Raw genomic sequence first — 17,423 nt, 5'->3', positions numbered from 1 at the left:
GTCACAGGAATGGTTCAAACATAGACAGTAAGAAGAGTCTGTTTTCTTGTACAATAGTCGGCATTGTGCCTTTTGAATTTAATTCCGTTGCAATTTCTGTGTTTCATCGTCAATAAGAAGGTCAGAGGGATACACTAAACCTGAAGTGAAGCATCGGAATCTATAATTAGTGTCACATGAATGGTTCAAAACATAGACAGTAAGAAGACTTAGTTTTCTTGTACTTAAGTCGGCATTGTGCGTTTTGTATTTAATTCCGATGCAATTTCTGTGTTTCATCGACAATAAGAAGGTCAGAGGGATACAGTAAACCTGAAGTGAAACATCGGAATCTATAACTAGTGTCACAGAAATGGTTCAAAACATAGACAGTAAGAAGAGTCAGTCTTCTTGTACTTGTGTCGGCATTGTGCAATTTGTATTTAATTCCGATGTTATATCTGTGTTTCATCGTCAATAAAAAGGTGAGAGGGATTCAGTAAACCTGAAGTGAAGCATCGGAATCTATTACTAGTGTCAAAGGAATGGTTCAATACATAGACAATAAGAAAAGTCAGTTTTCTTGAACTTAAGTTGTCATTGTTCATTTTGTATTTAAATCCGATGCAATTTCTGTGTTTCATCGTCAATAAGAAGGTCATAGGGATACAGTAAACCTGAAGTGAAGCATCGGAATCTATAACTAGTGTCACAGGAATGGTTCAAAACATAGACAGTAAGAAGAGTCAGTCTTCTTGTACTTAAGTCGGCATTGTGCCTTTTGTATTTAATTAAGATGCAATTTCTGTGTTTCATCGTCAAAAAGAAGGTCAAAGTAATACAGTAAACCTGAAGTGAAGCATCGGAATCTATAACTAGTGTCACAGGAATGGTTCAAAACATAGACAGTAAGAAGAGTTACTTTTCTTGTACTTAAGTCGGCATTGTGCCTTTTGTATATAATTCCGATGCAATTTCTGTGTTTCATCGTCAATAATCAGCTCAGAGGGATACAGTAAACCCGAGGTGAAGCATCGGAATCTATAACTAGTGTTACAGGAATGGTTCAAAACATAGACAGTAATAAGGGTCAGTCTTCTTGTACTTAAGTCGAAATTTTGCATTTTGTATTTAATTCCGATGCAGTTTCTGTTTTTCATCGTCAATACGAAGTTCAGAGGGATACAGTAAACCTGAAGTGAAGCATCGGATTCTATAACTAGTGTCACAGAAATGGTTCAAAACATAGACAGTAAGAAGAGCCAGTCTTCTTGTACTTGAGTCGGCATTTGCCTTTTGTATTTAATTCCGATGCAATTTCTGTGTTTCTTCGTCAATAAGAAGGTCAGAGGGATACAGTATACCTGATGTGAAGCATCGGAATCTAAAACTAGTGCCGCAGGAATGGTTCAAAACATAGACAGTAAGAAGAGCCAGTCTTCTAGTACCTGAGTCGGCATTGTGCCTTTTGTATTTAATTCCGATGTTATATCTGTGTTTCATCGTCAATAAGAAGGTCAGAGGGATTCAGTAAACCTGAAGTGAAGCATCTGAATCTATAAGTAGTGTCACAGGAATGGTACAAAACATAGACAGTAAGAAGAGTCAGTGTTCCTGTACTTAAGTCGGCATTGTGCCTTTTGTATTTAAATCCGATGCAATTTACGTTTTTCATCGTCAATAAGAAGGTCAGAGGGATACAGTAAACCTGAAGTGATGCATAGGAATTTATAACTAGTGTCACAGGAATGGTTCAAAACATAGTCAGTAAGAAGAAATAGTTTTCTTGTACTTAATTCGGCATTGTGCCTTTTGTATTTAATTCCGATGCAATTTCTGTGTTTCATCGTCAATACGAATGTCAGAGGGATACAGTAAACCTGAAGTGAAGCATCGGAATCTATAACTAGTGTCACATGAATGGTTCAAATCATAGACAGTAAGAAGAGTCACTCGTCTTGTACTTAAGTCGGCATCGTGCCTTTTGTATTAAATTCCTATACAATTTCTGTGTATCATCGTCAATACGAAGGTCAGAGGGATACAGTAAACCTGAAGTGATGCATCGGAATCTATAACTAGTGTCACATGAATGGTTCAGAACATAGACAGTAAGAAGAGTCAGTTATCTTGTACTTAAGTCTGCATTGTGCCTTTTGTATTTAATTCCGATGCAATTTCTGTGCTTCATCGTCAATAAGAAGGTCAGAGGGATACAGTAAACCTGAAGTGAAGCATCGGAATTTATAATTACTGTCACATGAATGGTTCAAAAGATAGAGAGTAAGAAGAATTAGTTTTCTTGTACTTAGGTCGACATTGTGCCTTTTGTATTTAATTCCGATCCAATTTCTGTGTTTCATCGCCAATAAGAAGCTCAGAGGGATACAGTAAACCCGAAGTGAAGAATAGGAATCTATAAGTAGTGTCACAGGAATGGTTCAAAACATAGACAGTAAGAAGAGTCAGTTTTCTTGTACTTAAGTCGGCATTGTGCCTTTTGTATTTAATTAAGATGCAATATCTGTGTTTCTTCGTCAATAAGAAGGTCAGAGTGATACACTAAACCTGAAGTGAAGCACCGGAATCTAAAACTAGTGTCACAGAAATGGTTCAAAACATAGACAATAAGAAGAGCCAGTCTGCTTGTACTTGAGTCGGCATTGTGCCTTTTGTATTTAATTCCGATGTTATACCTGTGTGTCATCGTCAATAAGAAGGTCAGAGGGATTCAGTAAACCTGAAGTGAAGCATCTCAATCTATAAGTAGTGTCACAGGAATGGTGCAAAACATAGACAGTAAGAAGAGTCAGTCTTCCTGTACTTAAGTCGGCATTGTGCCTTTTGTATTTAATTCCGATGCAATTTACGTGTTTCATCGTCAATAAGAAGGTCAGAGGGATACAGTAAACCTGAAGTGATGCATAGGAATTTATAACTAGTGTCACAGGAATGGTTCAAAACATAGACAATAAGAAGAATGAGTTTTCTTGCACTTACGTCGGCATTGTGCCTTTTGTATATAATGCCGATGCAATTTCTGTGTTTCATCGTCAATACGAAGGTCAGAGTGATACAGTAAACCTGAAGTCAAGCATCGGAATCTATAACTAGTGACAGAGAAATGGTTCCAAACATAGACAGTAAGAAGAGCCAGTCTTCTTGTACTTGAGTCGGCATTGTGCCTTTTGTATTTCATTCCGATGTTATATCTGTGTTTCATCGTCAATAAGAAGGTCAGAGGGATTCAGTAAGCCTGAAGTGAAGCATCAGTATCTATAACTAGTGTCACAGGAATGGTACAATACATAGACACTAAGAAGAGTCAGTTTTCTTGAACTTAAGTCGGCATTGTGCATTTTGTATTTAATTCCGATGCAATTTCTGTGTTTCATCGTCAATAATAAGGTCAGAGGGATACAGTAAACCTGAAGTGAAGCATCGGAATCTATAACTAGTTTCACAGGAATGGTTCAAAACATAGACAGTAAGAAGAGTCCGTTTTCTTGTAATTAAGTCGGCATTGTGCCTTTTGAGTTTAATTCCGATGCACTTTCTGTGTTTCATCGTCAATAAGAAGGTCAGAGGGATGCAGTAAACCTGAAGTGAAGCATCGGAATCTATAACTAGTGTCACAGGAATGGTTCAATTCATAGACTGTAAGAAGAGTCACTCTTCTTGTACTTAAGTCGGCATTGTGCCTTTTGTATATAATTCCGATGCAATTTCTGTGTTTCATCGTCAATAAGAAGCTCAGAGGGATACAGTAAATCCGAAGTGAAGCATCGGAATCTATAGCTAGTGTCACAGGAATGGTTCAAAACATAGACAGTAAGAAGGGTCAGTCTTCTTGTACTTAAGTTGGTATTTTGCATTTTGTATTTATTCCGATGCAATTTCTGTGTTTCATCGTCAATAGGAAGGTCAGAGGGATACAGTAAACCTGAAGTGAAGCATCGGAATCTATAACTAGTGTCACAGAGATGGTTCAAAACATAGACAGTAAGAAGAGCCAGTCTTCTTGTACTTGAGTCGGCATTTGCCTTTTGTATTTTTTTCTGATGCAATTTCTGTGATTCTCCGTCAATAAGAAGGTCAGAGGGATACAGTATACCAGATGTGAAGCATCGGAATCTATAACTAGTGTCGCAGGAATGGTTCAAAACATAGACAGTAAGAAGAGCCAGTCTTCTTGTACCTGAGTCGGCATTGTGCCTTTTGTATTTAATTCGGATTCAATTTCTGTGTTTCATCGTCAGTAAGAAGGTCAGAGGGATACAGTAAACCTGAAGTGAAGCATCGGAATCTATAACTAGTCTCACAGGAATGGTTCAAAACATAGACAGTAGGAAGAGTCAGTCATCTTGTACTTAAGTCGGCATTGTGCCTTTTATATTTAATTCCGATGCAATTTCTGTGTTTCATCGTCAATAAGAAGGTCAGAGGGATACAGTAAACCTGAAGTGAAGCATCGGTATCTATAACTAGTGTCACAGGAATGGTTCAAATCATAGACAGTAAGAAGTGTCCGTTTTCTTTTACTTAAGTCGGCATTGTGCCTTATGTATTTAATTCCGATACTATTTCTGTGTTTCATCGTCAACAAGAAGGTCAGCTGGATACAGTAAACCTGAAGTGAAGCATCGGAATCTATAACTAGTGTCACAGGAATGGTTCAAACATAAACAGTAAGTAGAGTCAGTCTTCTTGTACTTAAGTCGGCATTGTGCCTTTTGTATTTAATTCCGATGCAATTTATGTGCTTCATCGTCAATAAGAAAGTCAGCTGGATACCGTAAACCTGTAGTGAAGCATCGGAATCTATAACTAGTGTCACAGAAATGGTTCAAAGTATAGACAGTAAGAAGAGTCAGTCTTCTTGAACTTGAGTCGGCATTGTGCCTTTTGTATTTAATTCCGATGAATTTTCTGTGTTTGATCGTCAATAACAAGGTCAGAGGGATACAGTAACCCTGAAGTGAAGCATCGGAATCTATAACTTGTGTCACAGGAATGGTTCAAATCATAGACAGTAAGAAGAGTCACTCTTCTTGTACTGGAGTCGGCATTGTGCCTTTTGTATTTAATTAAGATGCAATTTCTGTGTTTCATCGTCAATAAGATGGTCAAAGGGATACAGTAAACCTGAAGTGAAGCTTCGGAATCTTTAACTAGTGTCACAGGAATTGTTCAAAGCATAGACAGTAAGAAGAGTAAGTCCTCTTGTACTTAAGTGGGCATTGAGCCTTTTGTATATAATTGCGATGCAATTTCTGTGTTTTATCGTCAATAAGAAGGTCAGAGGAATACAGTAAACCTGAAGTGAAACATCGGAATCTATAACTAGTGTCACAGGAATAGTTCAAAACATAGACAGTAAGAAGAGTCAGTTATCTTGTACTTAAGTCCGCATTGTGCCTTTTGTATTTAATTCCGATGCAATTTCTGTGATTCATCGTCAATAAGAAGGTCAGAGGGATACAGTAAACCTGAAGTGAAGCATCGGAATCTATAACTAGTGTCACACGAACGGATCAAAGCATAGACAGTAAGAAGAGTCAGTTTTCTTGTACTTAATTCGGCATTGTTACTTTTCTATTTAATTCCGATGTTATATCTGTGTTTCATCGTCAATAAGAACGTCAGAGGGATACAGTAAACCTGAAGTGAAGCATCGGAATCTATAACTAGTGGCACAGGAGCGGATCAAAGCATAGACAGTAAGAAGAGTCAGTTTTCTTGTACTTATGTCGGCATTGTGCCTTTTGGATTTAACTCCGATGCAATTTCTGTGTTTCATCGTCAATAAGATGGTCAGAGGGATACAGTAAACCTGATGTGAAGCATCGGAATCAATAACTAGTGTCACATGAATGGTTCAAACATAGACAGTAAGAAGAGTCAGTTTTCTTCTACTTAAGTCGGCATTGTGCCTATTGTATTTAATTCCGATGCAATTTCTGTGTTTCATCGTCAATAAGAAGGTCAGAGGGATACAGTAAACCTGAAGTGAAGCATCGGAATCTATAACTAGTGTCACAGGAATGGTTCAAACATAGACAGTAAGAAGAGTCAGTTTTCTTGTACTTAAGTCGGCATTGTGCCTATTGTATTTAATTCCGATGCAATTTCTGTGTTTCATCGTCAATAAAAATGTCAGAGGGATACAGTAAACCTGAGGTGAAGCATCGGAATGTATAACTAGTGTTACATGAATTGTTCAAAATATAGACAGTAAGAAGAGTCAGTCTTTTTGCACTTAAGTCGGCATTGTGCCTTTTGTATATACTTAAGATGTAATTACTGTGTTTCATCGTCAATACGAAGCTCGGAGGGATACAGTAAATCTGAAGTGAAGTATAGGAATCTATAACTAGTGTCACAGGAATGGTTCAAAACATAGTCAGTAAGAAGAGTCAGTTATCTTGTACCTAAGTCGACATTGTGTCTTTTGTATTTAATTCAGATGCAATATCTGTGCTTCTTCGTCAATAAGAAGGTCAGAGTGATACACTATACCTGAAGTGAAGCATCGGAATCTATAACTAGTGTCACAGAAATGGTTCAAGACATAGACAGTAAGAAGAGCCAGTCTTCTTGTACTTGAGTCGGCATTGTGCCTTTTGTATTTAATTCCGATGTTATATCTGTGTTTCATCGTCAATAAGAAAGTCAGAGGGATTCAGTAAACCTGAAGGGAAGCATCTGAATCTATAACTAGTGTCACAGGAATGGTGCAAAACATAGACAGTAAGAAGAGTCAGTCTTCCTGTACTTAAGTCGGCATTGTGCCTTTTGAATTTAATTCCGATGCAATTTACGTGTTTCATCGTCAATAAGAAGGTCAGAGGGATACAGTAAACCTGAGGTGATGCAATGGAATTTATAACTAGTGTCACAGGAATGGTTCAAAACATAGACAGTAAGAAGAATGGGTTTTCTTTTACTTAAGTCGGCATTGTGCCTTTTGTATTTAATTCCGATGCAATTTCTGTGTTTCATCATCAATACGAAGGTCAGAGGGATGCAGTAAACCTGAAGTGAAGCATCGGAATCTATAACTAGTGTCACAGGAATGGTTCAAAACATAGACAGTAAGAAGAGTCACTCTTCTTGTACTTAAGTCGGCATTGTGCCTTTTGTATATAATTCTGATGCAATTTCTGTGTTTCATCGTCAATAAGAAACTCAAAGGGATACAGTAAACCCGAAGTGAAGCATCGGAATCTATAGCTAGTGTCACAGGAATGGTTCAAAACATAGACAGTAAGAAGGGTCAGTCTTCTTGTACTTAAGTCGGCATTTTGCAATTTGTATTTAATTCCGATGCAATTTCTGTGTTTCATCGTCAACAGGAAGGTCAGAGGGATACAGTAAACCTGAAGTGAAGCATCGGAATCTATAACTAGTGTCACAGAGATGGTTCAAAACATAGACAATAAGAAGAGCCAGTCTTCTTGTACTTGAGTCGGCATTTGCCTTTTGCATTTAATTCCGATGCAATTTCTGTGTTTCTTCGTCAATAAGAAGGTCAGAGGGATACAGTATACCTGATGTGAAGCATCGGAATCTATAACTAGTGTCGCAGAAATGGTTCAAAACATAGACAGTAAGAAGAGCCAGTCTTCTTGTACCTGAGTCGGCATTGTGCCTTTTGTATTTAATTCGGATTCAATTTCTGTGTTTCATCGTCAATAAGAAGGTCAGTGGGATACAGTAAACCTGAAGTGAAGTATCGGAATCTGTAACTAGTGTCATAGGAATGGTTCAAAACATGGTCAGTAAGAAGAGTCAGTCTTCTTGTACTTAAGTCCGCATTGTGCATTTTGTATATACTTCCGATGTAATTTCTGTGTTTCATCGTCAATAAGTATGTCAGCCGGATACAGTAAACCTGAAGTGAAGCATTGGAATCTATAACTAGTGTCACAGGAATGGTTCAAAACATAGGCAGTAAGAAGAGCCCGTCTTCTTGTACTTGAGTCGCCATTGTGCCTTTTGTATTTTATTCTGATGAAATTCCTGTGTTTGATCGTCAATGAGAAGGTCAGAGGGATACAGTAACCCTGAAGTGAAGCATCGGAATCTATAATTAGTGTCACAGGAATTGTTGAAAGCATAGACAGTAAGAAGAGTAAGTCCTCTTGTACTTAAGTGGGCATTGAGCCTTTTGTTTATAATTCCGATGCAATTTCTGTGTTTCATCGTCAATAAGAAGGTCATAGGGATACAGTAAAACAGAAGTGAAGCATCGGAATCTATAACTAGTGTCACATGAATGGTTCAAACATTGACAGTAAGAAGAGTCAGTTTTCTTGTACATAAGTCGGCATTGTGCCTTTTGTATCTAATTCCGTTGCAATTTCTGTGTTTCATCGTCAATAAGAAGGTCAGAGGGATACAGTAATCCTGAAGTGAAGCATCGGAATCTATAATTAGTGTCACATGAATGGTTCAAAACATAGAGAGTAAGAAGAGTCAGTTTTCTTGTACTTAAGTCGACATGGTGCGTTTTGTATTTAATTCCGATGCAATTTCTGTGTTTCATCGTCAATAAGAAGGTCAGAGGGATACAGTAAACCTGAAGTGAAGCATCGGAATCTATAACTAGTGTCACAGGAATGGTTCAAAACAATGACAGTAAGAAGAGTTTGTTTTCTTGTACTTAAGTCTGCATTGCGCCTTTTGTTTTTAATTCCGATGCAATTTCTGTGTTTCATCGTCAATAAAAATGTCAGAGGGATACAGTAAACCTGAGGTGAAGCATCAGAACTATTGTCACATCAATTGTTCAAAATATAGACAGTAAGAAGAGTCAGTCTTCTTGCACTTAAGTCGGCAATGTGCCTTTTGTATATACTTCCGATGTAATTACTGTGTTTCATCGTCAATAAGAAGCTCGGAGGGATACAGTAAACCTGAAGTGAAGTATTGGAATCTATAACTAGTGTCACAGGAATGGTTCAAAACATAGACAGTAAGAACTGTCAGTTATCTTGTACTTAGGTCGGCATTGTGCCTTTTGTATTTAATTCCGATGCAATATCTGTACTTCTTCGTCAATAAGAAGGTCAGAGTGATACACTAAACCTGAAGTGAAGCATCGGAATCTATAACTAGTGTCACAGAAAAGGTTCAATACATAGACAGTAAAAAGAGCCAGTCTTCTTGTACTTGAGTCGGCATTGTGCCTTTTGTATTTAATTCCGATGTTAATTCTGTGTTTCATCGTCAATAAGAAGGTCAGAGGGATTCAGTAAACCTGAAGGGAAGCATCTGAATCTATAAGTAGTGTCACAGGAATGGTGCAAAACATAGACATTAAGAAGAGTCAGTCTTCCTGTACTTAAGTCGGCATTGTGCCTTTTGTATTTATTTCCGATGCAATTTACGTGTTTCATCGTCAATAAGAAGGTCAGAGGGATACAGTAAACCTGAAGTGAAGCATCGGAATCTATAACTAGTGTCACAGGAATGGTTCAAAGCAATGACAGTAAGAAGAGTCAGTTTTCTTGTACTTAAGTCAGCATTGCGCCTTTTGTATTTAATTCCGATGCAATTTCTGTGTTTCATCGTCAATAAAAATGTCAGAGGGATACAGTAAACCTGAGGTGAAGCATCGGAATCTATAACTAGTGTCACATCAATTGTTCAAAATATAGACAGTAAGAAGAGTCAGTCTTCTTGCACTTAAGTCGGCAATGTGCCTTTTGTATATACTTCCGAAGTAATTACAGTGTTTCATCGTCAATAAGAAGCTCGGAGGGATACAGTATACCTGAAGTGAAGAATAGGAATCTATAACTAGTGTCACATGAATGGTTCAAACATAGACAGTAAGAAGAGTCAGTATTCTCGTACATAAGTCTGCATTGTGCCTTTTGTATTTAATTCCGTTGCAATTTCTGTGTTTCATCGTCAATAAGAAGGTCAGAGGGATACAGTAAAACTGAAGTGAAGCATCGGAATCTATAACTAGTGTCACATGAATGGTTCAAACATAGACAGTAAGAAGTTTTCTAGTACATAAGTCTGCATTGTGCCTTTTGTATTTCATTCCGTTGCAATTTCTGTGTTTCATCGTCAATAAGAAGGTCAGAGGGATACAGTAAACCTGAAGTGAAGCATCGGAATCTATAACTAGTGTCACAGGAATGGTTCAAAACAATGACAGTAAGAAGAGTCAGTTTTCTTGTACTTTAGTCTGCATTGCGCCTTTTGTATTTAATTCCGATGCAATTTCTGTGTTTCATCGTCAATAAAAATGTCAGAGGGATACAGTAAACCTGAGGTGAAGCATCGGAATCTATAACTAGTGTCACATCAATTGTTCAAAGTATAGACAGTAAGAAGAGTCAGTCTTCTTGCACTTAAGTCGGAAATGTGCCTTTTGTATATACTTCCGATGTAATTACTGTGTTTCATCGTCAATAAGAAGCTCGGAGGGATACAGTAAACCTGAAGTGAAGTATAGGAATCTATAACTAGTGTCACAGGAATGGTTCAAAACATAGACAGTAAGAAGAGTCAGTTATCTTGTACTTAAGTCGGCATTGTGCCTTTTGTATTTAATTCCGATGCAATATCTGTGCTTCTTCGTCAATAAGAAGGTCAGAGTGATACACTAAACCAGAAGTGAAGCATCGGAATCTATAACTAGGGTCACAGAAATAGTTAAAAACATAGACAGTAAGAAGAGCCAGTCTTCTTGTACTTGAGTCGGCATTGTGCCTTTTGTATTTAATTCCGATGTTATATCTGTGTTTCATCGTCAATAAGAAGGTCAGAGGGACTCAGTAAACCTGAAGGGAAGCATCTGAATCTGTAACTAGTGTCACAGGAATGGTTCAAAACATAGACAGTAAGAAGAGTCAGTCTTCCTGTACTTAAGTCGGCATTGTGCTTTTTGTATTTAATTCCGATGCAATTTACGTGTTTCATCGTCAATAAGAATGTCAGAGGGATACAGTAAACCTGAGGTGATGCATAGGAATTTATAACTAGTGTCACAGGAATGGTTCAAAACATAGACAGTAAGAAGAATGGGTTTTCTTTTACTTAAGTCGGCATTGTGCCTTTTGTATTTAATTCCGATGCAATTTCTGTGTTTCATCGTCAATACGAAGGACAGAGGGATGCAGTAAACCTGAAGTGAAGCATCAGAATCTATAACTAGTGTCACAGGAATGGTTCAAATCATAGACAGTAAGAAGAGACACTATTCTTGTACTTAAGTCGGCATTGTGCCTTTTGTATATAATTCCGATGCAATTTCTGTGTTTCATCGTCAATAAGAAACTCAGAGGGATACAGTAAACCCGAAGTGAAGCATCGGAATCTATAGCTAGTGTCACAGGAATGGTTCAAAACATAGACAGTAAGAAGGGTCAGTCCTCTTGTACTTAAGTCGGCATTTTGCAATTTGTATTTAATTCCGATGCATTTTCTGTGTTTCATCGTCAATAGGAAGGTCAGAGGGATACAGTAAACCTGAAGTGAAGCATCGGAATCTATAACTAGTGTCACAGAGATGGTTCAAAACGTAGACAGTAAGAAGAGCCAGTCTTCTTGTACTGAGTCGGCATTTGCCTTTTGTATTTAATTCCGATGCAATTTCTGTGTTTCTTCGTCAATAAGAAGGTCAGAGGGATACAGTATACCTGATGTGAAGCATCGGAATCAATAACTAGTGTCGCAGTAATGGTTCAAAACATAGACAGTAAGAAGAGCCAGTCTTCTTGTACCTGAGTCGGCATTGTGCCTTTTGTATTTAATTCGGATTCAATTTCTATGTTTCATCGTCAATTAGAAGGTAAGAGGGATACAGTAAACCTGAAGTGAAGCATCGGAATCTATAAATAGTGTCACAGGAATGGTTCAAAACATAGACAGTAAGAAGAGTCAGTTTTCTTTTACTTAAGTCGGCATTGTGCCTTATGTATTTAATTCCGATACAATTTCTGTGTTTCATCGTCAATAAGAAGGTCAGCTGGATACAGTAAACCTGAAGTGAAGCATCGGAATCTATAAGTAGTGTCACAAGAATGGTTCAAACATAAACAGTAAGTAGAGTCAGTCTTCTTGTACTTAAGTCCGCATTGTGCATTTTGTATATACTTCCGATGTAATTTCTGTGTTTCATCGTCAATAAGAAGGTCAGCCGGATACAGTAAACCTGAAGTGAAGCATCGGAATCTATAACTAGTGTCACAGGAATGGTTCAAAACATAGACAGTAAGAAGAGTCAGTCTTCCTGTACTTAAGTCGGCATTGTGCTTTTTGTATTTAATTCCGATGCAATTTACGTGTTTCATCGTCAATAAGAATGTCAGAGGGATACAGTAAACCTGAGGTGATGCATAGGAATTTATAACTAGTGTCACAGGAATGGTTCAAAACATAGACAGTAAGAAGAATGGGTTTTCTTTTACTTAAGTCGGCATTGTGCCTTTTGTATTTAATTCCGATGCAATTTCTGTGTTTCATGGTCAATACGAAGGTCAGAGGGATGCAGTAAACCTGAAGTGAAGCATCAGAATCTATAACTAGTGTCACAGGAATGGTTCAAATCATAGACAGTAAGAAGAGACACTCTTCTTGTACTTAAGTCGGCATTGAGCCTGTTGTATATAATTCCGATGCAATTTCTGTGTTTTATCGTCAATAAGACGGTTAGAGGGATACAGTAAACCTGAAGTGAAACATCGGAATCTATAACTAGTGTCACAGGAATAGTTCAAAACATAGACAGTAAGAAGAGTCAGTTAACTTGTACTTAAGTCGGCATTGTGCCTTTTGTATTTAATTCCGATGCAATTTCTGTGATTCATCGTCAATAAGAAGGTCAGAGGCATACAGTAAACCTGAAGTGAAGCATCGGAATCTATAACTAGTGTCACAGGAATAGTTCAAAACATAGACAGTAACAAGAGTCAGTTTTCTTGTACTTATGTCGGCATTGTTCCTTTTCTATTTAATTCCGATGCAATTTCTATGTTTCATCGTCAATAAGAAGGTCAGAGGGATACAGTAAACCTGAAGTGAAGCATCGGAATCTATAACTAGTGTCACTTGAATGGTTCAAACATAGACAGTAAGAAGAGTCAGTTTTCTTTTACTTAAGTCGGCATTGTGCCTTATGTATTTAATTCCGATACAATTTCTGTGTTTCATCGTCAATAAGAAGGTCAGCTGGATACAGAAAACCTGAAGTGAAGCATCGGAATCTATAACTAGTGTCACATGAATGGTTCAAACATAGACAGAAAGAAGAGTCAGTTTTCTTCTACTTAAGTCGGCATTGTGCCTTTTGTATTCAATTCCGCTGCAATTTCTGTGTTTCATCGTCAATAAGAAGGTCAGAGGGATAGAGTAAACCTGAAGTGAAGCATCGGAATCTATAACTAGTGTCACAGGAATGGTTCAAACATAGACAGTACGAAGAGTCAGTTTTCTTGTACTGAAGTCGGCATTGTGCCTTTTGTATATAATTCCGATGCAATTTCTGTGTTTCATCGTCAATAAGAAGGTCAGAGGGGTACATTAAAACTGAAGTGAAGCATCGGAATCTATAACTAGTGTCACATGAATGGTTCAAACATAGACAGTAAGAAGTGTCAGTTTTCTTGTACATAAGTCGGCATTGTGCCTTTTGTATTTCAGTCCGTTGCAATTTCTGTGTTTCATCGTCAATAAGAAGGTCAGAGGGATACAGTAATCCTGAAGTGAAGCATCGGAATCTATAATTAGTGTCACATGAATGGTTCAAAACATAGAGAGTAAGAAGATTCAGTTTTCTTGTACTAAAGTCGACATTGTGCGTTTTTGTATTTAATTCCGATGCAATTTCTGTGTTTCATCGTCAGTAAGAAGGTCAGAGGGATACAGTAAACCTGAAGTGAAGCATCGGAACCTATAACTAGTGTCACAGGAATTTTTCAAAACATAGACAGTAAGAAGAGTCAGTTTTCTTGTACTTAAGTCTGCATTGTGCCTTTTGTATTTAATTCCGATGCAATTTCTGTGTTTCATCGTCAATAAAAATGTCAGAGGGAAACAGTAAACCTGAGGTGAAGCATCGGAATCTGTAACTAGTGTCACATCAATTGTTCAAAATATAGACAGTAAGAAGAGTCAGTCTTCTTGCACTTAAGTCGGCAATGTGCCTTAAGTATATACTTCCAATGTAATTAGTGTGTTTTATCGTCAATAAGAAGCTCGGAGGGATATAGTAAACCTGAAGTGAAGTATAGGAATCTATAACGAGTGTCACAGGAATGGTTCAAAACATAGACAGTAAGAAGAGTCAGATTTCTTGTACTTGAGTCGGCATTGTGCCTTTTGTATTTAATTCCGATGCAATTTACGTGCTTCATCGTCAATAAGAAGGTCAGAGGGATACAGTAAACCTGAAGTGATGCATAGGAATTTATAACTAGTGTCACAGGAATGGTTCAAAACATAGACAGTAAGAAGAATGAGATCTCTTGTACTTAAGTCAGCATTGTGACTTTTGTATTTAATTCCGATGCAATTTCTGTGTTTCATCGTCAATAAGAAGGTCAGAGGGATACAGTAAACCTGATGTGAAGCATCGGAATCTATAACTAGTGTCACAGGAATGGTTCAAAACAATGACAGTAAGAAGAGTTGGTTTTCTTGTACTTAAGTCTGCATTGCACCTTTTGTTTTTTTAATTCCGATGCAATTTCTGTGTTTCATCGTCAATAAAAATGTCAGAGGGATACAGTAAACCTGAGGTGAAGCATCGGAACTAGTGTCACATCAATTGTTCAAAATATAGACAGTAAGAAGAGTCAGTCTTCTTGCACTTAAGTCGGCAATGTGCCTTTTGTATATACTTCCGATGTAATTACTGTGTTTCATCGTCAATAAGAAGCTCGGAGGGATACAGTAAACCTGAAGTGAAGTATAGGAATCTATAACTAGTGTCACAGGAATGGTTCAAAACATAGACAGTAAGAAGTGTCAGTTATCTTGTACTTAGGTCGGCATTGTGCCTTTTGTATTTAATTCCGATGCAATATCTGTACTTCTTCATCAATAAGAAGGTCAGAGTGATATACTAAACCTGAAGTGAAGCATCGGAATCTATAACTAGTGTCACAGAAATGGTTCAATACATAGACAGTAAGAAGAGCCAGTCCTCTTGTACTTGAGACGGTATTGTGCCTTTTGTATTTAATTCCGATGTTATATCTGTGTTTCATCGTCAATAAGAAGGTCAGAGGGATTCAGTAAACCTGAAGGGAAGCATCTGAATCTATAAGTAGTGTCACAGGAATGGTGCAAAACATAGACATTAAGAAGAGTCAGTCTTCCTGTACTTAAGTCGGCATTGTGCCTTTTGTATTTAATTCCGATGCAATTTACGTGTTTCATCGTCAATAAGAAGGTCAGAGGGATACAGTAAACCTGACGTGATGCATAGGAATTTATAACTAGTGTCACAGGAATGGTTCAAAACATAGACAGTAAGATGAATGGGTTTTCTTTTACTTAAGTCGGCATTGTGCCTTTTGTATTTAATTCCGATGCAATTTCTGTGTTTCGTCGTCAATACGAAGGTCAGAGGGATACAGTAAAACTGAAGTGAAGCATCGGAATCTATAACTAGTGTCACATGAATGGTTCAAACATAGACAGTAAGAAGAGTCAGTTTTCTCGTACATAAGTCTGCATTGTGCCTTTTGTATTTAATTCCGTTGCAATTTCTGTATTTCATCGTCAATAAGAAGGTCAGAGGGATACAGTAAACCTGAAGTGAAGCATCGGAATCTATAACTAGTGTCACAGGAATGGTTCAAAACAATGACAGTAAGAAGAGTCAGTTTTCTTGTACTTAAGTCTGCGTTGCGCCTTTTGTATTTAATTCCAATGCAATTTCTGTGTTTCATCGTCAATAAAAATGTCAGAGGGATACAGTATACCTGAGGTGAAGCATCGGAATCTATAACTAGTGTCACATCAGTTGTTCAAAATATAGACAGTAAGAAGAGTCTGTCTTCTTGCACTTAAGTCGGCAATGTGCCTTTTGTATATACTTCCGATGTAATTACTGTGTTTCATCGTCAATAAGAAGCTCGGAGGGATACAGTAAACCTGAAGTGAAGTATAGGAATCTATAACTAGTGTCACAGGAATGGTTCAAAACATAGACAGTAAGAAGAGTCAGTTATCTTGTACTTTAGTCGGCATTGTGCCTTTTGTATTTAATTCCGATGCAATATCTGTGCTTCTTCGTCAATAAGAAGGTCAGAGTGATACACTAAACCTGAAGTGAAGCATCGGAATCTATAACTAGTGTCACAGGATTGGTTCAAAACATAGACAGTAAGAAGAGTCAGCCATCCTGTACTTAAGTCGGCATTGTGCCTTTTGTATTTAATTCCGATGCAATTTACGTGTTTCATCGTCAATAAGAAGGTCAGAGGGATACAGTAAACCTGAGGAGATGCATAGGAATTTATAACTAGTGTCACAGGAATGGTTCAAACATAGACAGTAAGAAGAATGGGTTTTCTTTTACTTAAGTCGGCATTGTGCCTTTTGTATTTAATTCCGATGCAATTTCTGTGTTTCATCGTCAATACGAAGGTCAGAGGGATGCAGTAAACCTGAAGTGAAGCATCGGAATCTATAACTAGTGTCACAGGAATGGTTCATATCATAGACAGTAAGAAGAGTCACTCGTCTTGTACTTAAGTCGGCATTGTGCCTTTTGTATATAATTCCGATGCAATTTCTGTGTTTCATCGTCAATAAGAAACTCAGAGGGATACAGTAAACCCGAAGTGAAGCATCGGAATCTATAGCTAGTGTCACAGGAATGGTTCAAAACATAGACAGTAAGAAGGGTCAGTCTTCTTGTACTTAAGTCGGCATTTTGCAATTTGTATTTAATTCCGATGCAATTTCGATGTTTCATCGTCAATAAGAAGGTCAGAGGGATACAGTAAACCTGAAGTGAAGCATCGGAATCTATAACTAGTGTCACAGGAATAGTTCAAAATATAGACAGTAAGATGAGTAAGTCCTCTTGTACTTAAGTGGGCATTGAGCCTTTTGTATATAATTCCGATGCAATTTCTGTGTTTTATTGTCAATAAGAAGGTCAGAGGGATACAGTAAACCTGAAGTGAAACATCGGAATCTATAACTAGTGTCACAGGAATAGTTCAAAACATAGACAGTAATGAGAGTCCGTCTTCCTGTACTTAAGTCGGCATTGTGCCTTTTGTATTTAATTCCGATGCAATTTACGTGTTTCATCGTCAATAAGAAGGTCAGAGGGATACAGTAAACCTGACGTGATGCATTGGAATTTATAACTAGTGTCACAGGAATGGTTCAAAACATAGACAGTAAGATGAATGGGTTTTCTTTTACTTAAGTCGGCATTGTGCCTTTTGTATTTAATTCCG

The sequence above is a fragment of the Schistocerca serialis genome, chromosome 10 (assembly GCF_023864345.2).
Source record: "Schistocerca serialis cubense isolate TAMUIC-IGC-003099 chromosome 10, iqSchSeri2.2, whole genome shotgun sequence".
NCBI classification, from domain to species: domain Eukaryota; kingdom Metazoa; phylum Arthropoda; class Insecta; order Orthoptera; family Acrididae; genus Schistocerca; species Schistocerca serialis.
This window is presented reverse-complemented; position numbering follows the sequence as displayed.